Source organism: Petaurus breviceps, unplaced genomic scaffold (genome assembly GCF_028583685.1).
Source record: "Petaurus breviceps papuanus isolate PSGF00001 unplaced genomic scaffold, PetGlider_PUasm1.0 118, whole genome shotgun sequence".
Lineage (NCBI taxonomy): Eukaryota > Metazoa > Chordata > Mammalia > Diprotodontia > Petauridae > Petaurus > Petaurus breviceps.
Window position 1 is genome coordinate 16001713 of NW_027185616.1, and position 22789 is coordinate 16024501.

General features: G+C 40.1%; 2 long non-coding RNA genes across 3 annotated transcripts in view; one reads left to right on the forward strand and one right to left on the reverse strand.

Annotated features, from left to right (window-relative positions):
* Window positions 1-3483: 3483 nt before the first annotated feature.
* On the reverse strand, window positions 3484-22395 carry LOC138160124 (uncharacterized). Its single transcript, XR_011168081.1, has 3 exons — window positions 21089-22395; window positions 17357-17449; window positions 3484-8165 (listed from the first exon to the last, which is right to left on the reverse strand). It is a non-coding gene; the product is annotated as an uncharacterized lncRNA (long non-coding RNA).
* The window catches only part of LOC138160127 (uncharacterized), a 41100-nt gene continuing 38259 nt past the window's right edge, over window positions 19949-22789 (forward strand). The window contains exon 1 of one of the 2 annotated variants that reach the window (XR_011168082.1): window positions 19949-21106. This is a non-coding gene — a long non-coding RNA (uncharacterized lncRNA). The remainder of the gene's footprint in view (window positions 21107-22789) is intronic. The other variant, XR_011168083.1, reaches the window with a different exon arrangement.

A 22789-nucleotide genomic window follows, 5' to 3' on the forward strand; every position in this document is an offset into this window, starting at 1 on the left:
ACTCTGCCTGTGGTGCTATCCTAAGCAGTCAGCCTCCAATTAATCAACACTTACTAGGCACTTCTGATATGCTATGTACAGTGCTAGGCAATGGAGTGTCCCTGAGTCTCAGGTTATTTACCTATAAAATAGGGATAATGCTATTTGAATTGCCTCCCTCCTTGTTGTGAACAAAGTACTCTGTAAACAGTATTGTGTCCTCATGGGGGATAGCGAAGGGCCTTCTGGACTTTTGAATTCATTGGCATAGGGAAGTGCTCAATGAAGAAACTTGATGGAGGTCATCACCTACAGAGGTGCTCAGAGCACTGAAAGGTTAAATGGTTTGCCCCACGAACTGACTCAACAGCATGATACTTAAAAATTAATCCAGATTTCTTTATTTTTCAAGGTGCCTTCATATGTGATCTTTCCCTTTAAATCTGTGCAATACCATGAATGAGAAACGAAATTAGCAGGTCAGGAAGAATCCACTTTATCAGGAATGAATCAGTTTCAAAAGCTTCATATAATCTTTTGGATTGTCTCTGTCCTACAGTATTTTCGTTGCCCTCTGGGAAAACTGCCTCACTATGAATCAAACTGTGGCGCAGAAATCAGACCTCATGAGCACTTAGCAACAGAGCTTCGGTGGAACCCTGACTCCTACTCCTGTTCTTAGCTGTCAGCTATGAAGTCTGTGCTTTGAGCATGAACTGTACGGACAATCAACAAAGCTCTGCAGTCAATGTTCAACTAAAATCCTGCCCTGACATTCATTTCACTGGGGTCAATACAGAGTTGACCTTTGGTAATCAAAGGCTTTGCCAGGAGAAAACAGCCCCAACAGGTCCTGCCAAACTGGCAAGGCTTCAAGTACAGGATCCAGATTGTACTGTCTGTTGTCTGAAGGTCAGTCACCTGAGCTAAAACAGATACTCATTTCCAGAAGGTTGGCTAGGAGGAATGATGTTTTTGTTTGTGTTTTTGGACACAGAAACTCATAAAGCATTGGTAGAGGTTCTTACCTGGAAATGACAAACTTTTTATTTTAAAACATACTTTGCTTATTGTATTTGTATTGTTTGGAAAACATTAATTATTATAATGTTTAAATCTAACTTCATGTGACTAGAGATTGTCTGAAACCAGGTTGTTGTCCTGACCCCAGTAACTCTCCAGGAGTGCCAGAGATGGCTACCAAGAATTGTGAGTTTCCCCCCAGGTCCTGGATTCACCGAAAACATTTATGTTTTGGGTTGACTCATTAAGGTTTTGTTTTGGGTCCATCTAAGCTTATGTTACAAAGTCACCCAAATTTTAATGAGTGTTTACATTTACTGATATCCATCTCAATCAACCTTGCTTTCAAGCTGCCCTCTCTGCATTTGTGGGTCCCCAGGTCTAAATCCTATATAATGTAAACCTTCCAGAGCCTGCAGGAGAGGGAGCCATACCCTTTATCCTGCTGGATTTCTTCTACCAAACAACCTCATAAATATTCTTCCAAAACTATTTCAAATTTTGGGGTTCATTCTCATGACTGAAATTAAGAACTTCTGATGCAAGGTGTAGAATATTTGGAATCTGTCAGTAATTGTTTTGTTGTTCAGTTTTTTCTGACTCTTAGTGACCCCATTTGGGGTTTTCTTGGCAAATCACTCCAATGTCTTTGCCATTTCCTTCTTCAGTTCATTTTACAAATGAGGAGACTGAGGCAAACAGGGTTAAGTGATTTGCTCACACAATTTTTAAATGTCTGAGGCTGGATTTGAATTCAGGTCTTCTCGACTCCTGGCCTGGCATTCTATCCATTGTGCCAACTAGTTGCCCTATTGTTAGTAATGGAAGTACCCAAATTAACTACAGAAGGGCAACCACGTGTTTTGTGATACTGAAATTTAGAGACTACAAAAAAAAATTACATGCAGTAAAATCGCTATGGTGTACAGGGTGATGATTGTTTTTCTAGTTCTGCATACTTCCCATCAAATCAGAAATCTTCCTATACTTATGTGCATTCTTCATATTCATCATTTCTTATCAAAGGAGGTTTTATAGGTAAATGCCCTGCATACCTTAAAGTTCTGTATGTGTTAAATACTATTACTACAATAATACTGTATTACATTCATGTGCTATACAGGTTACTTAGCCAATTCACAGCCAGTAGGCATCTACATTCACTTTGTTTCCACTTATTTATTATTTAAAAAAACTGCAGCTATAAATATTTTGGTGTATATGTAAGTGACCTTCTTCCTTTCATCTCCTTGGGGTAAATATAGGTAAATATATAAAAACAGGAGTGGGATGCAGCAGAGTCTGAGACAGTATAGTAATTCACTCAGAATTTATGGGAAGTTGTATTAAGTACTTCCTCTTATTTTTCCATCCAGACTTTTGTGTTGCTTTCCCTGGGGTCAGAATTGCTATTTTTAAGCACTGGAAGTACTTAGTTCTTTACTTTATAGTTGACTGTTACCTGGGAGATTTTCCCAAAGATTCCCCAAAGCTTCTCATTCCAGCACAGGAATTTAAAGGTTCTTTGTTACAGATACTTTAAGTAGATGAACCCATGGAGGCCACCCAGATTTGGTGGTTAAGATAACTAAGTCTATTAAACTCTGACTTGGGCCAGATCTTGAGGCAAAAACATAAAAAAAAAAAAACTGGGAGATTCACCCAATGCAACCTTTTTATTTAGAGCCTACTATGTGGGAAGGCACGTACTGGGAAATGGCACCACACAAAGCAAAAACACAGAAGCAGTCCCTGTTCTCAAAGAGATAGGAAGAACCCAAGAAAGTTTAGAATAGAATCCTTAAAAATCTCTCTCAGATTCTCATGTCATTCAGACATCTTTTCCCCCATTATTTTCTCCTTTACCTATCATATAAAGAAACAACCCTTATCTTTGTGAAGAAAACTCTCTCTACAAGCACCCTTGATCTCAATTCCCATCTTCTACAGCGGAAATGCTCCCTCTAGCTCCCACACTAGTCCATCCTCCATTGAATTATCAAATGATCTTCCTATGCTGGAAGATCCTATTCACCATTTCCCTATTCAATAAATTCCAACATTTCTTTAGTCTCTAGGGTCAGATAAAACATCTGTATTTTCACTGGCTGTTTCCTATGCCTAGAAATTTTCTCCTCCTCACCTCTGCCTCCTTGATTCCCTGGCTTTATTCAAACTCCAGCTAAATATCCCTTCCACAAGAAGCCTTTCTTAATTCTAGTGCTTTCCTTCTGTGAATTTTATTTTCCAATTTATCCTATATATAGCTAGCTTGTACATAATTGTTTGCATGTTCCATCCATTAGAGTTTGAGTTGTATTACCTAACACACAATGCCTGGCTCATACTAGTCACTTACTATACATTTACCAACTGATTGGAAAGGCTCTTTCCAAAGCTACTAATGAATGGTCTCTTTAACTGCCAAACAAAATGATTTTTTCTTAATCTACTTCCATCTTGACCCCATCTACAGCTGTTCACATCGTGAATACTCTACGCTCTCTGGATTTTCATGGCATTGTTTTTTTTTTAATTCAATTTTTAATTTATTAATTTGTTTGTTTCCTTTTAGTTTACAGGATTCAATTCCACAATTCCTTGAATTTCACATTTTGTCCCCCTCCTTCCCCTCCCCCCCATGGCGTCTTATAATCAAGTATAGGATCTGTAAATACTTTCACATTATACAATGGTCAAGTTATAAGGATGGATTATACCAGCTGGAATGAAAAATGGTAATGAGGACATAAAATCCAATAAGAGAACGAAAAAGATCAGGTATTTTGCTTCCACCTGGATATAAATTTAGTTCTTTCTCTGGATGCACGTTTTTCTCTCCATCATGTGTCTTTTGGGATTGACTTATATCCCTGCATTGTTGAGAAGAGTCCAGTCTATCAAAGTTGGTCATCACACATATGTTGTGTCTGTAATTGTGTACAAATTCCTCCTGGTTCTACTCTTCTCACTCAGCATCAGTTCTTTTAAGCCTCTCCAGGTAAATATGAAGACCGCCTGCTCCCCGTTTCTTATAGCGCAATAATATTCCATAACATGCATATACCACAACTTGTTCAGCCATTCCCCAATTGATGGACACCCCCTTAATTTCCAATTCTTTGCCACAACAAAAAGAGCTGCTATAAACATTTTTGTACATATGGGTCTTTCTCCCATTTCTATGATCTCTTTGGGATATAACCCTAGGAGTGGTATTGCTGGATCAAAGGGTATGAAAGTATTCATAGCCCTTTGGGCATGGTTCCAGATTGCTTTCCAGAAAGGCTGGATCAGTTCACAACTCCACCAACAATGCATTAGTGTTCCAGTTTGCCCACATCCTCTCCAGCATTTGTCATTTTCCTGTTTTGTCATCTTAGCCAATCTAACTGGTGAGATGTGGTACCTCAGAGTTGTTTTGATTTGCATTTCTCTAATCAATAGTGAATTAGAGCATTTCTTCATGTGCTTATAGATAGCTTTAATTTCTTTCTCTGAAAACTGCCTGTTCATATCCTTTGACCATTTATCAATTGGGGAATGACTTGTATTCTTATAAATTTGACTCAGTTCTCTGTATATTTTAGAGATGAGTCCTTTGTCAGAGACATAGGTTGTAAAGATTCTTTCATGGCATTGTTGTATAAGCATGTTAAAAACTTTTTAAAGTTTTAAAATGGAAAATACCAAGAAATAAATATTTCTTTAGTCTAAAGTCCTTTCCAGACTTTTCCTAAGAAGGAAAGTATATAAAATGTCTATAACAAAAGCCAAAACCCTAGGAAAAGGTATTAAAGGTGGTAATCAATTTTATAAGAAATACTTCTTATCTAATTAAGATCACTGCCCTCCCCAAGTTGGTAGCATTATTTATGAAATGCTTAACAGCTTTTCTGATAAGAGGAGGTCCTTTTGACAGTGGCTTGGTGGATACAGCACTGGGCCCAGAATCAGAAAGAACCAAGTTCAAATCCAACTTCAGACACTTCCTAGCTGTATGACCCTAGGGAAGTCACTTAACATGTTTGCCTTTATCTACTGGAGAAGGAAATAGAGAACCATTACAGGATCTCTGCCAAGAAAACCTCATGGATAGTACCGGAGTCCTATGGCCCACAGGATCACGAGGAATAGGACATGACTGAAGGAACAAGAACAACCTTGTGATTACTCCAGGAGAACACTAGAGGGAATTGCTCTAGGAAGGGAGTAATTTTAAGAAGATTAAGTGACTAATGTCCTATTAGATGGAGTAGAGTGTTAAGCCAAGACTGCTTTATCAGCTCTGCCTTGTTCAAGATCCTTATAATGTTATTTCAAATTGTCTTGTAAAAAGAGGTTTCTGAAAATTCGGCGGAACTATGTCAAGCCTTGACCGATCACTAAAAACGAGAAATGCTTGGATTTAGTATATAATAATGAAAACACATTTCTGGGATACCTATCTATGCCTAGAACTCAGTATGGTACTGATATTTTTTTTCTTCAACACGACTCTATTCCAGCTCTCCTACCTAACACTCAGTCTCCTCTGCTGGATGCTTTACTCCTGCCACACACATTAACTGGGTGTTCTCTAAGGTTTTCTCCTGGACCCTCTTCTCCCTTCTATACTCTCTCATTTGATGATTACATCAGCTCCTATAGGCTTAATTACAATCTCCATGCAGATGAAGCATGCATGCTCATGTGCACGTGCTCGTGCACACACCCCTCTTTTTTCTCTTTTCTTCCCCTTCCCCAATCTTTCTCCCGAGCTATGGTTTTACATGAATTACCTTCTTGAATATATTGAACTCAATGTCCCATGATCATCTGAAATTCAACATGTCCATACCTTCCACTGCCCTCTCCCCAATTTCCTTATTACCTGGGGAGGCATGACTATCCTCCTAATCACCTAAGTTCACAACCTTGGTCTGTCTCATTCTCACTTCCACTAATGCTCACCCCCAAAATCCAATCTTTTCAAATCTTGATGCTATCTTTACCACATCTCCCAATCTCTTCTCTATTCAGGCTGGGAGCCATCTCACAGGTGGACTACAAGAATAGGCTGCTTTTTAGTCTTCTTGCTTCAAGTCTCTCCTCACTCCAAGCCATTCTCCACATAGTTGCCCCAGGCTTCCTTTAATACTCAGTTCAGATCCTGCTTTCTGCAGGATATTTTGCCTTAATTTGTTACTTTTCTATTCTTTTTTTCTTTCCTATTCCATCTTCCTTAGTATCTTTCCTCTGCAGAAGACCTTCCATTTTCACCATCTATAGCTTGTTTACAAAGAGTTATTTGTATGCTGTCTTCCCCATTACGTGAACCTGAGAGTAAGAATTATGTTTCTGCCTTATAATGTCTGGCACTTGGCAGTGTTAAGTGTTGTTGATTGACTGATAAAGAGCTTGACTCCAATCTTCAGAAGCCAGCTTCTCTCTCTTTTTAAAAATTAATTTTTTTTTAGTTTTCAATATTCATTTCCACAAGACTTTTGAGTTACAGATTTTCTTTCCATCTCTCCCCTACCCCCATCACAAGATGGCAAGCCTACTGAATATCCCTTTCCCCAGTCTGCCCTCCCTTCTATCCCCTGAACCCCTCCCCCCCTTACTTTCTTGTAGGGAAAGATGGATTTCTATACCCCATTGCCTGTATATCTTATTTCCCCGTTGCATGTAAAAAACACAATTTTCTTTAAACATTTGTTTTTAAAACTCTGAGTTCCAGATTCTTTCCCTTCTCTCTTCCTCACCCACCACCACTGGGAAGACAAACAGTTCAACATAGGTTAAATAAGTGTAGTTATGCAAAACGTTTCCATAGCAGTCATATTGTGAAAGCCTATATTTCCCTCCATCCTGTCCTGCTCCCCATTTATTATTTTCTCCTTTGACCCTGTCCCTTTTCAAAAGTGTTTAAAGCCAGGTTCTCCTCTTAGGACAGGGATGGGTAAACCGAGGCCTGGAAGCTATATGTGGCCTTCTAGGTCCTCAAGTACAGCCCTCTGCCTGAATCCAAACTTCACAGAATGAATCCCCTAAATAAAAGGATTTGTTCTGTAAAACTTGAAACTCAGTCAAAAGGATGAAACCAAAGACCTAGAAGGCCACATGTGGCCTTAAGGCCACAGGTTCCCCACTCCTGTGTTAGGGCTTAATTCTATCTCAGAAGCTGAAGGGCTTCTCAGTGGGAGAGAGTACTCTGCAGTCTCTTTAGACCAGCTGCATATTTTGCTGCATATACAAAATGAACACAAAGTTCACTGGGAGAAAGGACTCTAATGACTAGGGAGAAAATAAATAAATGTTTCACATAGAAGGTGGCACCTGAGCACCAGAGATTCCAAAAGGCAGAGGTGTAAAGCTACACATGAGCAGCTTTCCAGAGAACTGCTGCTGTGAATAGCTTCAGAGTTCTGATTACACAGTATAGTGAACTCTCTATTTATTCAGTAACAAATTAAGGCAAAATATCACAGAAATCAAAGTACAGAATTCACAATGTTATAACTTAACAACTTATCACTAAAATGGCCACACAGTTTCCACCAAAGTGGTCACATAGTTTTAAGCAAAAGATAACATTAATTTAGTAACATAATCATTTATTAAGAACTTAATTCAATCATCCTTAAGGAGGTAAATCCTTAATTGACAAAAAGTACAAAGATCAAAGTCCTCCACCCCTAGGTCACATTGTCTTAATCTCTTCAATCAAAAAGTCTTTCTTTTTAATTGGAGATTAGTTTACAATCATCCTTAATTAATAAGTCCTTAACTCAGTCATCTAAATGTAAAGGTCAAAGTTCTCCACCCCTAGTAAATCATGATCTCAGTTTGCATTATATACCCAAGGAGAGGTCTTTTCATCTTGACTCAAGGCTGGCTCTCCACTTCCATGGCTCCCCTTCCAGAAAATTCCCCAGCTCCTGTTCCATACTGAAGCCCACAGTGTCTGGTCCACCTCAAGTCCTTCACAGTTTCTGTTCCTGGGAAGACAAAGCTTAGCAAAGCCACAGTAACATTCACAAACATTGCAGGCATCCTAATCAATTCACTTTCTGCCTGAGAAATCAACATAGACCCAACAACAAGGTCTGAGGAGTCAACACAAATCATCAGTATAGTCCTAGGACCTCTGAAATCAGCAAGATCCTCCTCCAGGCTTTCTGTAAACACATAACAAGAAAATCCTCTTTCAGGGCTTCTGAACCAGCAGCAAGGTCCCAGGGCTTCTGTAACACCATCCTCTATCAGCAGACAAATCTGGCAAAGTAACATCAAAACTGACAAAATATGACACCCCAGCCATGCCTCCTCCCAGTTCTCCTCTCTTCTCATTTCTCAGTTCTTCTCAATTCTCAGTTCAGTCCTCAGTTCTATTCTCTCTCTCCAGCAGTAGCAGCCCAGCCTCCAGATGCTCACTCCCATTAGTTCTGGCCCCTCTCAGCTTGGGCTTTTCCTTATAAACGGTATTAGCTCCTCCCCGTTCTGCCCTGTCCTGTTACATCAACAAGTCCATCCCACTGTGGGATTCCCAAGTTCTAGGTCTTAATACTTGACACAACCATTAACTTGGAAGAAGGTACTAAGTACTTGTTTGACTGCAAATACAAGGGACAGGGAAGATGTTCAAATTCCTATTACCATTACAAGAGGTGAGAAGGAAGTATGTTCCAGGCATGAAAGACAGTCAATATAAAGACATGGAGATAGGAGATAGGGAATTGTGTGTGAAGAACAACAAACAGGCCAATATGTCTGGAAAGTAAAATATATGGAGGGTAGTAATATGTAATTAGACTAGAAAAGTAATAAGGAACTCATTTGTGAAGAACTTTAAATGCTGAAAAGAGAATTTATATTTGATTCTAAAGGCAATAGAGAGCCTCCCTGTCCCCCACACACTATAGTCCTTAGCTGGAGTGACTTTCTTGTACTATCTTTAGGACCTCCTTCCCCTCCCCACCTTTTAAAATTAGTTTAATTAATTAATTTTTAAATTAATTAAAAAAATTTTTTTTAGTTAATGAACATCTACCTTTTCTCCCTCTGTTCTCCTTCCCCCCAGAAAGAAAAATAACCCTTGTACCAAATATGCATAGTAAAGCAAAAGAAATTCCTACACTGGCCATGTCCAAAAAAATATATTTCTCAATCTGTACCCTGTGTACATCACCTCTCTGTCAAAAAAGGTGGGTAGCATATTTCATCAGGAGTCCTCTGAAATTATAGTTAGTTATAGAATGATCAGAGTTCACAAGTCTTTCAAATTCATGTCTTAGCAATATTGTTGTTATATACGTTCTCTTGGTTCTGCTAGCTTCATTCTTCATCAATTCATAAAGTATTCCCAGGTTTCTCAGAAACTTTTTTTTCTTCATTTCTTGGAGAATAAAAGCATTTCGTCACATTCACATATCGTAATTTGTTCAGCCATTTCTCAATTGATGAGTGCCCTTTATCTTCCATTTCTTTGCCACTACAGAAATAGAGCTGCTATAATATTTTTGTATATATGGGTTCTTTTCCTCCTTTTTTCAGTCTCTTGGGATATAGATCTTTCAGGGGTATTGCTCAGTTAACCTCCAATTCTGTCTTGTTTCACCTGGGTAGCGTTATGATTAGTTAATATCTCTCCTGATGGGGACAGCTAAAGTTCTCAGTCATGTCTCCTACCTAATAGCTATGAAGTTCCTCCCTTTACCCAAGCTGCTTACAGAAAGCAGCAAATGCCCAGGCTAGATTACACTGGTTTTTAAAAACTCTTCTGCTGTTTCCTCTCTTATTTCAGTTCTGATCAGACCCTACAGATGAAACAAATATTCCCAGGAGTCTACTTCCCCAAATGTAAAAGGGAACTATGGTAAGGAAACTTGCTTTTGTCATTCTTGTTATTTTTCCTACCATCATTCTCAGTTCCATGCAAATCACAAAAACTTGGCTGGCTAAAGATGAACAAAAGGCTTATCATGTCCTTCACCTTAGTTAGCTTCCCTAGAAATAAATTACAGTCTGTCTTCCCCCCCCCCCCCCCCAAACCACATCAATCTTTTTTTCCCCCATAAAAAAGTTTTAAAAAACCAAGTCAACAACTCAAGAACTTTTTGAACCATTACTTTGATCTATTTTATTAAATGGTCTGCTTTCTTTGACCTATCATAAATTAAACCAGTAATTAAGTCGGTGGTTATGCTCTTATGGAATTAATGGAGCAGGTGTGGCCGAGGCAAAAAATGTGAAATGGGGAAAATGTATCTTTGGCATCACCTCTCTTTTTTTTTTTTGGTCACTTTCAGTTTTATTGATATTTTATTTTTTATATTACATACATTTACAGATTTCTCTCACTGCATGGGAGATCACTACTCTAACAAAGTAAAAACAGGCAGGTAAAACTAATAATACAGTGACCTCATCTGAAAGTGCAATAACATTTTATGTGTGCAGTACTCCCCAACTTATTTTTAAAAATGAGCATAAGTCTATTGCTCTGCTTCTACTCCATATCCCACTGGGGAAATCAAAGGAAAAAAAATAGCAAATATGAAAACAAAACTAATTCTTCAATGGCTTAAGACAAAAATAAATGTCTTATTCTGCACCATTTCTGTAATGGATAGCATCATATCATGGATATGATAAGAATATAAGAATATCACAGTTCTTATAGTTTTCAAAGTTGTTTTTTTTAATAAATTGTATTTGTATAAATACATTGTGTATATATGTGTGTGTGTGTTATTTGTATAAATAAATTATCTTTGTATAAATTGTATTCCTGGTTCTGCTCATTTAATTTTTCATTTATAAGAAGTCCTAAAAATTGTTCATTTTTAAATTGATGTCACAGTACAAATTGTTTGTTTCCACTCAATCAGTTCATATTATATCTTTCCATGTCTTTTTGAAATGATATTTCCTCATTTCTTACAGTATAATAGTACTCCATCACATTCAGATACCACAATTTATCCAGCCATTTCTTGACTTCTGGAAATTCTCGTTTCTAGTTTCTCACCAGCACAAAAAGAGCTGCTATAAATATTTTTGTACATAAAGGATCTTCTCATTTTATCTTTTTTAGGTATTGGCCTATCAGTGGCATAGCTGGGTCAAAGCATATATTGTTGAATAATTTTTTGTACACAATTTCAAACTGCTTTCCAGAATGGTCATACCATTCAGAAGTCCACCAACTATAGCCTGGCCTTTTTAAATGAAGAAAATCAGTTGTTCAATCAAAATAAACCATCACAACAACTGCAACTGATAATGTATGCAACAACTTACACCTGCAGTCTACCTCACTTTTGCTGAAAGGAGGAAAGGTTTCATCATCAGTACTGTAGAACAAAGATCAATCACTGAATTTAATGGGAATTCCAATTTTTTTTTCCTATTTACATTGTGGCCATTATGCAAATTGTCTTGGTTCTGTTTTCTTCTAATGTTTCTCTAAATTCTTCATAGTGATGATTTTTCATAAAACAGTATCAACAGGGGCGGAGCAAAGATGGCGGAATAGAAACAGGACTTTGCACAGCTCTGGCTTCCACCTCCTCCAATACATGTAAAAAACGAATCTAAACAAACTTTAGGGCTACAGAACCCACAAAGTGACAGAGAGAAACAAATCTCCCGCTGGAGGAAGCCCAGAAGGCTGGTAGGAAGAGTCCATCAGAGCACTGGGAGCTGAGCTCAGTCCTGACTGAGCGGGTTTTAGCACCAGGGAGGCCAGACCAGAGGTGGCTGGAGCAGACTTCAGGAGAGTGAATTACCAGCGGCTGTGGCAGTTTCCATATTTCTCAATTCACAAATGCCAAAGACAAAGTAAAAAGTCAGTGTGGAACTTTGTTCAAACAGAGGGAGCATGGTCCGGCTGCTACCCTTCCCCCCGCCCAGCGTGAGAAGCAGAGGAGGCTTGGTGGCTGCTTCTGGAGCTTCTGGTCTGCAGACTGTAGGGGGACAAAGCAACCATTCTGGGGGTAATTGCTCTTGCTTTGACCTGCTTGGATCCACATCGCAGTCTTGGGTGGTGGTCCTGGGGTGTGTGACCAGTGAGCCAGAGCTTGTGGGGGCTGTAGAGAGGGCGCCCATCTAATAGCTCCAGCAGCTGCAAAAACCTCAGCAATTTGGGACACAGCTCTCTCCATTTCGGAAGCCGAGTTCTACTGTGGTAAAGAGCTCAAAAGTCAAGTAATTGGCTGCCAATACAAGCAGGCAACAGAAGCACAAACAGACCATAGAATCGTTGTTTGGGGAAAAAAAGGACCAAGGTATGGAGAGGGAGGAAGACAGTAAAGGCAGAATTCCTGCATCACAAGGCTCCAGAAAAATATGACCTGGTTACAGGTCATGGAGGAGCTCAAGAAGGATTTTGAAAATCAGGTAAGAGAAGTGGAGGAAAAACTGGGAAGAGAAATGTGAATGATGCAAGAAAATCGTGAAAAGCGAGTCAACAATCTGCTAAAAAATAATGAAGAAAATAACACCTTAAAAATAGACTAAGTCAAATGGCAAAAGAGGCCCAAAAAGCCAATGAGGAGGAGAATGCTTTAATAAGTCAAATTTTCCAGATGGAAAAGCAATTTCAAAAACTCACTGAAAAGAGTAACTCCTTCAAAATTATATAGGAGCAATTGGAAGCTGATGACTTTATGAGAAATCAAGATACTATTAAACAGATCCAAACAAATGAAAAAATAGAAGGCAATGTAAATATCTCATTGGAAAAACCACTGACCTGGAAAATAGATCCAGGAGAGATAATTTAAAAATTACTGGACTACCTGAAAGCCATGATCAAAAAAAGAGCCTAGACACCATCTTTCAAGAAATTATCAAGCAAAATTGCCCTGATATTCTAGAACCAGAGGGCAAAATAGAAATTGAAAGAATTCACCAATCACCTATTGAAAAAGATCCCAAAAAGAAAATCCCTAAGAATATTATAGCCAAATTCCAGAGTTCCCAGGTCAAGGAGAAAATACTGAAAGCAGTCAGGAAGAAACAATTTGAGTATTGTGGAAACACAATTAGGATAACACAAGACCTAGCAGCTTCTACACTAAGGGTTTGAAGAGCTTAGAATATGATATTCCAGAGGTCAAAGGAGCTAGGACTAAAACAAAGAATCACCTACCCAGTAAAACCGAGTATAATGCTACAGGGGAAAATATGGTCATTCAATGAAACAGAGGACTTTCAAGCATTCTTGATGAAAAAACCAGAGCTGAACAGAAAATCTGATTTTCAAATACAAGAAGCAAGAGAAGCATGAGAAGGTAAACAGGAAAAAGAAACCATAAGGAACTTATTAAAGTTGAACTATTTACATTACTACATGGAAAAATGATCATTGTAACATAAGACTTTTCTCAGTATGAGGATAGCTGAAGGGGATATATGTGTGTATACTTACATATATGTATGTATAGGAGGATTTATGTATATACAAATATATATGTGTGCGGGCATTTGTATGTTCATGTATAGATAGAGGGCATAGGATAAGTTGAATATGAAGGAATGAGATCTAAAAAATAAAATTAAGAGGTGAAAGAGGAATTTATTGGGAGAAGAAAGGGAGTGCTAGATTAGGGTAAATTATCTCAAATAAAAGAGGCAAGAGAACAGTGTTACAATGGAGGGGAAGAGCAGGAAGTTGAAAGGGGATGGGACAACCTGATTCTCATTGAATTTGGCTGAAGGAGGGAATAACATACACACTCAATAGAGTATCTTACTCTACAGAAAAATAGCGGAGTAGGGGATGATAGGGGGGAGGATAGAAGGGAGGGAAGATTGGGGGAGAGGGTAGTTAGAAGCAAACTTTTTTTTTAAAGCAATTGGGATTAAGTAACTTGCTCAAGGTTACATGGCCAGTTATGTGGGTGCCGAGTATCTCAGGCCGGAACTAATCCCAGGTCTCCCAACGCTGGGGCCAGCACTCTTTACTCACTGTGCCACCTGGCCACCCCTAAGCAATTGGGGTTAAGTAACTTGCTCAAGGTTACACTGCCAGTTATTTTGTGTGGGTGTTAAGTATCTGAGCCCGGAACCGATCCCAGGTCTCCCGACTCTGAGGCCAGCGCTCTTACTCACTGTGCCACCTGGCCTCCCCTGAAGCAAAGATTTTTGAAGAAGGATAGGGTCAAAGGAGAAAATAGAGGGGCAGCCAGGTGGCACAGTGAGTAAGAGCACTGGCCCCAGAGTTGGGAGACCTGGGATCGAATCCAGTCGAATCGATCGAATCTGATACTTAGCACCACACCCAGAAATAAAAGGCCGTGTAACCTTGAGCAAGTTACTTAACCCCAACTGCTTTAAAAAAAAAAAAAGGAGAAAATAGATTAAGTGGGGGACAGAATAGGATGGAGGAAAATACAGTTAGTCTTTCACAATAAAACTAATATGGTAATGATGTGGGTAACTACACATGTACAATCTATATTGAATTGCTTATCTTCCCAGTGGGGGTGGGTAAGGAGGGAAGAAGGGAAAAATATCTGGAAAAAAATAAAAACAAATGTTCAAAAATTTGTGTTTTGTTTTTTTTTTACATGCAACTGGGAAATAAGATATACAGGTACTAGGGTATAGAAACCCTTCTTGCCCTACTAGAAAGTTAGGGGGGTGAACGGGGAGGATGTAAGAGAGAACAGATTGGGAGAAGGGGTATTCAGTAGGCTTGCTATTTTGGGGTGAGGGGTATGTTTTGAGATTTTATTAATGGGGTTCGGATTCGCACCTACAAATGACACAGTCCCAAATCATTAAAAGTAAAAGTAATTTAGAGGCAAAAACAGGGGAAGTTGCAGCGGTTGCAGAAATATCAAGCAATTATACAAAATAACACACAGAGAAATATTATCCCTAATAAAGAAAGCCAAGAGAAAGAAAACATCACTGATCCAGGGGAGCACCAACTCTTCCAACAGTGGCTGGGGGATCCTGGAGCTGCAGCCTCAGAGTCTGGATCGGGAGAGTCCCAGGCAGAGCGTCCTCTCCATGGGTGAGATCCCAAAGAGGCAGTTGCAAGCAGGGGTTTTTATGGGGTAAGAACAAAGAAGGCAGGCTGCCAAATGTTAAAGTTTTGCGCCAAACTTTAATGGCATGATTTAAGGTCCAGTTGTGTCTTAACTTCCTTGTGTAGACTCCACATGGGCTGTAGGGTTGTCATTGATCAAGTTTCAAGGCTGAGAGAATAGCCAGTTCTCGTCACAGCCTTGTTTATGTTTCAGGAATGGCTAGTCCTTGGAACTAAAGTATGGCCAAAACACATGCAGGCACGCAAGCAAGCAAGTTTGAGGGAGTAAACGTGCTTTCAATATATTTGGGGTTCATGGAAAGTTCAGGCATCTTAGGGGCTGAGTGAACTCACTATTACTTAGAATATTATTTCTAATTCAGGGTAGGGGAAAGACGGGGAGAGAAAAAATTGTAACTCAAAATCTTGTGGAAAACTAAAAATAAATAAATAAAAAAAAATAATTATGAACTCATTACATTTACATACCAAAATTTGTTCAACCAATTCCCCATTAATGGGTACCCATTTTGTTTTTGCGGGGTTGTTTTTTTTTGCTACTATAAAAAATTGCTATAAATATTTTGGTATACATGGGACCTTTCTGTCTTTGATCTTCTTGGGATACATTGCCTAAAGATCAAGTAGTATGAACAATTCAGTAACTTTTCTTGCATAATTTTATATTATTTTTTTACAGACCAGTTAAACCAACTCACGGTTCCCACAAATAGCATTCATTAATGGGGCTATCTTCTCATAGCCCTATTTTGGGGCCATGAAAATGACTTTTTATATCCTTGCTAATTTAGTGTGTATGAAATAAAACTAGGTTTGTTTTAAGTTAATGCTACTAGTGATCCTGAACATTTTTAAACATGGTTTGAGATAATTTCCTCATAAGTTCTGAGATTTGCCTTGGTTTCTCCTCTTGTCTACCCCATAGCTGGAAAACTAGGCTGGGCTAGAGTGGGATAATTCAGAGGGTTGTTTCAGTCATGTCTGACTCTCTGTGACCCCATATGGAGTCTTCTTGGAAAAGATACTAGAATGGTTTGCCAGTTCCTTCACCTAATTTTACAGATGAGGAAACTGGGGCAAACAGGGTTGAGTGATCTGCCCAGATTCACACAGTTAGTGTCTAAGGTCAGATCTGAACTCAGGCCTTTTTGACTTTTCAATGCTCTATCCACTGAGTCACCTAGTTACCCTAATTCAGAGGGAGGGTAGGTGAAATCATTACCTGGTTGAATGAGGGGAGTGTGTGATTCTGTTGGGTTATCTTCCCTTCAACTGCTGCCTTCTCTCTTAGGAGTTCTTGTTTATCAGCTTAGCTCTGCTGGAGTTTGGGAGTAGAATCAGATTGCTGGTCCTCTGTATCAACACTCAGCTCCCTCCCTCAGACCTGACTACGCCTGGGCTCAGTACACGGTCCGTGTTTCAATGTCCTGATATCTGGTTTCTTGCCCACATGGTTCTGTCTGCTCATCTAGAGCTACATATGTATAGGTGGTACTGTTCTGTGTAGAATGCCCTTGGGAACTTAGGTAAAAACCAGAGTTTGGGGGAAGGAAGGAAGGAAGGGCAAGAAGTAGATGTCTAGGAAGAGAGGAGAGAAGGTGTTGCAAAGCAGCAGGGTTGGGAATTAAAACCAGGCAAGGCTGGGGAGAGAAAGAGAGGATATTGGAGCTGAATGGGACCCTGGAAGCCATCTAGTTCAACTCTCATCTGTCTGATAGATGAAGAAGCTGAGATTCAAGGAGATGAAGTGGCCAAGGTCAGAATGTAGCAAATGTCAGAGGCTGGATCTAAACTCAGTTATTTTGAGGATAGAAGAGACTATAAAGGAGGAAGGGGTGATGGGGAATGAAAGGAGAGAGAAAATGGAGTCAAGAGATCCATAAGCATTCGTCCTTTTCTACCTCTATAGACTAGAGACAATTCTGTGGATATCTGATCCTGGCCTATACTCTCATCACATCTTTCCTGGTCACACAGGGACCAAGAATTTCCTCAACGGCTGCAGTACTGGCTTGGACCGCCGGGTGGCAGCAACCCCAAAGATGTTTCAACCATTACTAGGACTAGAGAAGGTTGGGCTAACAGCACTTTTGAGAGAGAGTAACTCAGGTGTTCTCTAGGTTTCTTGACATTATATGGGAAACGATGCAAGATAGAGGAGGTTCATCTGCTACCCCTAGCTCTTGCTACCATGATGAATCATGATCAATTCCTTTTCCAGTAATGCAAATCTTAAATGATATCTTTTATGCTGCCTCTTGTGCATAATCCTTCATTGGCAACATGCTACAGCTTATTTATACTCACTGTGTCTCTTTTGGGCAATCCAAATTTTCTTTTGATGTTTTCGATGATTTTTTATTGTTCAGCAACTGTGGTATTGATTTCTAATCATAAATCCTGAACAGAAAGATGATATGGATATTTGTTTGAGGAAGAAGTTTGAGGCTGGATTCAGTGACCTCTACGGTGTCTTTCAGCTCTTTCTCTGTGATCTTATGAAAAGTGCTCTACATTATCCAAAATGCAATACAGCCTGTTCTCTTTCATTCAGTTGTGGATCCAGTTTACTATTTGTCATATAAATAATAAGGGTCTTGGTAGAGAAAATCAGGTTGTGCCCCCCCCCCACACACACACATTTTGTCTTTCCCTAAAGCCCTATACTAGTGCTTTCCTGACTCTCTGTTAACACTTAGGAAAATTTACATATACCCATACACTACTTCACAGGGAAGGAATGACTGAAATGGAAAGGAGCAAACCAAGACGGGTAAGTAGGTTTGCCCCTAGCCTCAGAAGAAAGCAGCAGGAGGTAAATAAGTTGAAAGGGATTGCTATTTCTGAAATCTGGGTTAGAGAAAAGAAGCCAAAATGCATATTTGTAAATGGCCACTATGGTTACCCAATTTTTAGTTGCTATTTATATACTGATAGATCAGATCTATGGGTTATCCATCCAACTGCATATCATAGCTTGAACAACATTCATCTATTTGGTTTTTTCTATGTGGACTGTTAGGCTGTAATGGAAATGCAGATTTAAAGATCTTCCCTGCCCCTAGGCTAAAGTGCACCTGTAGTCTGGGGTGGGGGGCTTGTTTTTCAGTAGATACTTCTTGATTGGCCAGTGAGTCAATAAGGTTGTTACATTCTCTGAGCCAGGAGAAGGCTATATATAGCCCTGATGTGTAGCTTTGTTTTGGGGCTCACTTTGAGAAGTGTTCTGTGATTTGATCTGAATTCTGGGAAGCCGTTGTTGAGAGTCCCCCGGCTTTGAAAAACCCAGAATGTGGAAACCCAGATGTTGACTGGGTATGGATGTAATGGTTGGACAGTTTGGAAATCTGTCTACTTGATGTTTCTGTCTTGATAATTATGCCTGTATACTTTGAGGTTCAGGGTGCTGACCTTTTCTCCCGGACAAGGTAAACGATATATGTCTGTCTGATTAAAGTAAGCTTGTTAACCCATTTTGAGTTGCTTTCCTTTAACAAAGCAGATCCAAGAACCTGGGTGAGCAGCAAACCCTGAGGACGTGCTTGGGGTGCTTGCTGCTACATAGGCTGAGAACTTTATTTATTATGGATCTTATTTAGGAATTTCTACCATCTTCAGGCATGACAAAATGGGCAAAGTATTACTGGCAAATAGGAGCATCTGTAGGACTTCACCGTCTACGAGGAATTCTTCCATTTGGACTCTGCATTTGGGTACCTTCTATGGCAACAGCAAACATTTTAGTGAGCATCTCTGACTTCATGCCTCAGTTGATATGAATAATCAGAAGATCGTCAATCATTTGTTAATCTTTCAAGGAATCTATAAAGTTTTTTTTTTTAACATGCAGGAGGGATGCCTTGTCAGAGGAGAGCCTTTCAAGTGACATTTTGCTCTACTGAATAAAATACTTTTAAAATTAGTCAACAGAGGCACAGAGAGATCTTGTATTCTCTGTACCTTTCAGTATGGAAATAAAGACATGACTATAAAACACCAATTTTGAAAGCCTGTCTGCTTCTTTTTACAAATTCATCGAGGATGCCTTCAATACAAATGTAGATTTTTCTAATAAAGATGGGAAAATAGGCATATGGGTTAGTAGTTACTAGTTTTTCTCTTTCTAGTAATGTAGTAATGTCTAAAATTCTCCCCCCCCCAGGAGCTTGCCAGTCCCTCTCTTTTGTACATCTTGAATTAAAATTTTAAAAAAGTTCACCAATAGAAACAGTCCTTGTCCCCAACAAACTTACATTCTAATTCTTAGATATACAGAGAATAGATAGAATGTATACTGAAAACTGATGTGACCTACCTAGGATCCACATACCATACCAGGATCCTGGGGGGGGGGGCGGGGTAAGAAAAGGGAAGAGTGAAAAAACATTCATGCCGAGTATTCTCTACATCAGGCAAATCACCATAAAAAAAGAAAACCCTCAGAATTTCGTTTTGTAAGGCATGCTTGAATTTTGTTTCTACAGAAATGATATGAAACATGATTTGAAGCCAGACTGATGGCTAATGTCAGGGACTAAACTGCTTGCAAAGGGCAGTGGGGTATGCTGGTGCCTGAAAATCAGCATATTTATTAGGAAAAGACTTGTGAAGCCAGTAGAATTCATCTGTGCTTTGAAGAAAGTTATGGATTCTAGGAAGTGGAGATGAAATGACAAATATGTGGAATATCTGACAGATCACTCTGACTTAACAGGGAATATGTGAAGGGTATTGAAAAATATGAAATATGACTGGAAAGGCAGGAATCATGGCTTAAAGTGACAGGTTGGGAAATCTTTGCCTTGCCTCCTGGTTCCAAGCCAAAGAAGTCTAATTTTTCCTCTACATGGCACTCTTCAAATGTTTTAAATAATTTTAAATATAATAAATAAATGTTTTAATAATAATATTTATATACTATTAATATAATAATAATTTAATAACAAATAAATGTTTACAATAAATGTCACATTTCTCCTGCCTAGGCCTCCTAAAATTAATTATATTTGAGTTGAACTTGAAAGGATGAGGTCGTTAGAAGGCATTACAGGCAGAATTCCTAAGTTTAGCAAAGAGAGGGTGGGCAGTCTAGTTCGGATGGAGTGAGAGGGCCGGGGGCGCGCTGGAACCGGCTCTAACTGGCTCAGAACTGATAGTTAAATTTCTTGGTGTGAGCACTGACACTTCAGCTGCAAATGGGCTTGATTTACTGTTTTGTTGACTGTCTAGTAAACTTAAGAACACTATGGAGATGTTAACAATGCAGATTAATAGAAAAACAAAAACCGTCCTGTCTCCAGTCTTTCCCGAAGCCAGCTGTTCCGCATTTACTAGCACAATCCCAGTAAATTCACAGGTGGGGAATGTTGCTGATGTGAGTTGTCAGGATTAGAATGCCAGAAAAAGGAGTCTGTATTTCATTCGACGGGCATTAGGGAGCCATGCAAGGTATTTGGACACAGAAATGATGCGATCAGGGTAAAAAAAAAAAAAAAAGCAAACCCAAACCCATGAACATTTATTTAGAAGCAATAATTCAACACCTAACCATACCATGGCCCAATCTCACATCGCTCCATTTTGTCCAGAGAAAGAACAGGAGAGTTTGGGCCTCACACCAACTTATGTCCCTCCTCAGCCCGAGACTCTTCCAAGACTCCGACCCCCGCTCTAGTCTTTCCCTTCTCTATGACCCACCTGCAATTCTGGGGCTGGAAGCAGAGATTCCCTGCCCTCCCGGCCACCCATCCAACCCGTGTGATCCTCTAACTCGCATTTACTTCTGACACCTGGGGGAACTACCCACGAAACTCTTCACCAGCTTCCGGGCGAGGCAGAAGGGCTTCCTACAAGAGGCGGCGGCCTCTCTAGCCTCCAGGCGCTAGTTATCCTCTATGGTTCCCGGCCGCGAGGGAAGGACGCGCGTCTTCCAACATCTGTTTACCTTCTATACGTGGGCGGACCCATTCTCTATGGTCTCGACAAATTATACGGGTGGCGGCTTTTTTAAACTTACGTTTTAAGTCTTTCTGTTCTTACCTATATCCAACGATAACGGTGAGCGGTTTTTCTCGGCTCTGCGATCTGGTTGGAACTGGTCTACTTTCGGGGTGGGGGTGGGGGACACGTAGCTGGAACGGGACTTGGCTTCCTGGTCCCTCTATCCTCCGGCGGATTACATCTTCATGCTCCGGAGGGGGAAGAGAAGGGGCGTCTGTCATGGCGGGGGCGGAAGTGGAAGGTCTTTCCTCTCGGTCTTCTCTATCGTCTGGAGGACCTAGTCTTTGTGTTCTATTTGTGAATCGGAAGCAGTTTGTGGAACCTCTCGGCCAATGCCAAGGTTCATTCCGTGATGAGGGGCGATCTCTGCCCGCCTTTCCTCCTCCTCCTGACCTGATACCTTAAAAGTGCCCCAGGCCACGAAGGTAGTAAGTGGCTCTGGATCTCCTAGCACTTTACCTGCCTTTTGCCTCTCCCTCCAAACCCATAGCCTCTGGGAATCTCTGAGCCTCATCGCTCCCCGTAGTTGGAAGTTCCGAAGGCCACACGCCAGCTCCGCCCCCTTCACCATCCGGGTTCACGAAATAGGGCATGCGCAGTAAGGCTCCTGAGTAAAGCGCGTGCGCTCACATAACCGTTGCGCTTAGAGAGCATGCTCTTCAGACGCTAACTGTGCGTGTCTATCCAACCCTCAAGGAGTTGAATGACCCTCTTCTATATACAGCTGCAAAAATAATCTTTTTTCCCAAAGCACAATTTTGACTATGTTAGTCCCCTGCTCGGAAATCCTTAAATGCGTAAGGCAAACATTGCCTGTTTTAAGGTTGTGTTGATGCGCCTAGAAAATAAGGAGATGAAGGGGAGGAGGGGAAACGTTTCCCAGACCCCGGCCCCGCCGCTCCAGGCGCTGCCTCGCCACTCGTCTCTCCATGTTACCACTTAAGGCTCAGCCTGCTACTGGAAAGCCCGCCATAATCCGATTTCAGCCTATCCACTCCTTCCTGTACTTTCCAGCCGTCCTACTTGACCAAGATGTTGTCAGGATAAGAGGATATTTGCATAGTCCCCGTGGCACCCATAGGCTCTTAATAAATGCTTGTTCCCTTACCCTCTCTGAACTCAGTATTTTTAAATTTCTTGGCCCAGATTCTTTTTACACCCTCACTCGGCTTCGAATTTACTCCTTCCTCTTCTCTGATCAGATCCTTACGTTCTCTGAACCATGATTTCTTTCCTGTATCCCCACTAGTTAGCAGTCGTGAGTGTTTTTATTTATGCACATTATTATTGTTAGTAATACTAGCTCAGCAACAGCAGAACATGTGGAATGTAAGCTCCCTGAGAGCAGGGACTGTTTCTTTTGTTTTTTTTTTTCCCCAGCACCTAACACAAATTCTTATAAATGGTAAACGCTTAACTTTTTTTTTTTTTGCTTTTTGGAGGGCAGTTGGGGTTAAGTGACTTGCCTAATGTCACACAGCTAGTTTTTGTGTTAAGTGTCTGAGGTCACATTTGAACTCAGGTCCTTCTGACTCCAGGGCCAGTGTTCTATTCATTGTGCCACCTAGCCGCCCCAACACTTAAATTTTTACTGAATTAAATTTAGCAACCCTAGGTCCTTAGGAAATAAATGGAAATATCATTCCCATTGCACAGAGGAGCTCCAAGAATAATAGTAACAATAATGCATAATGCTTTAAACTTTGTAAAATTAATTCAGTTTGATTCTCACAACAACCC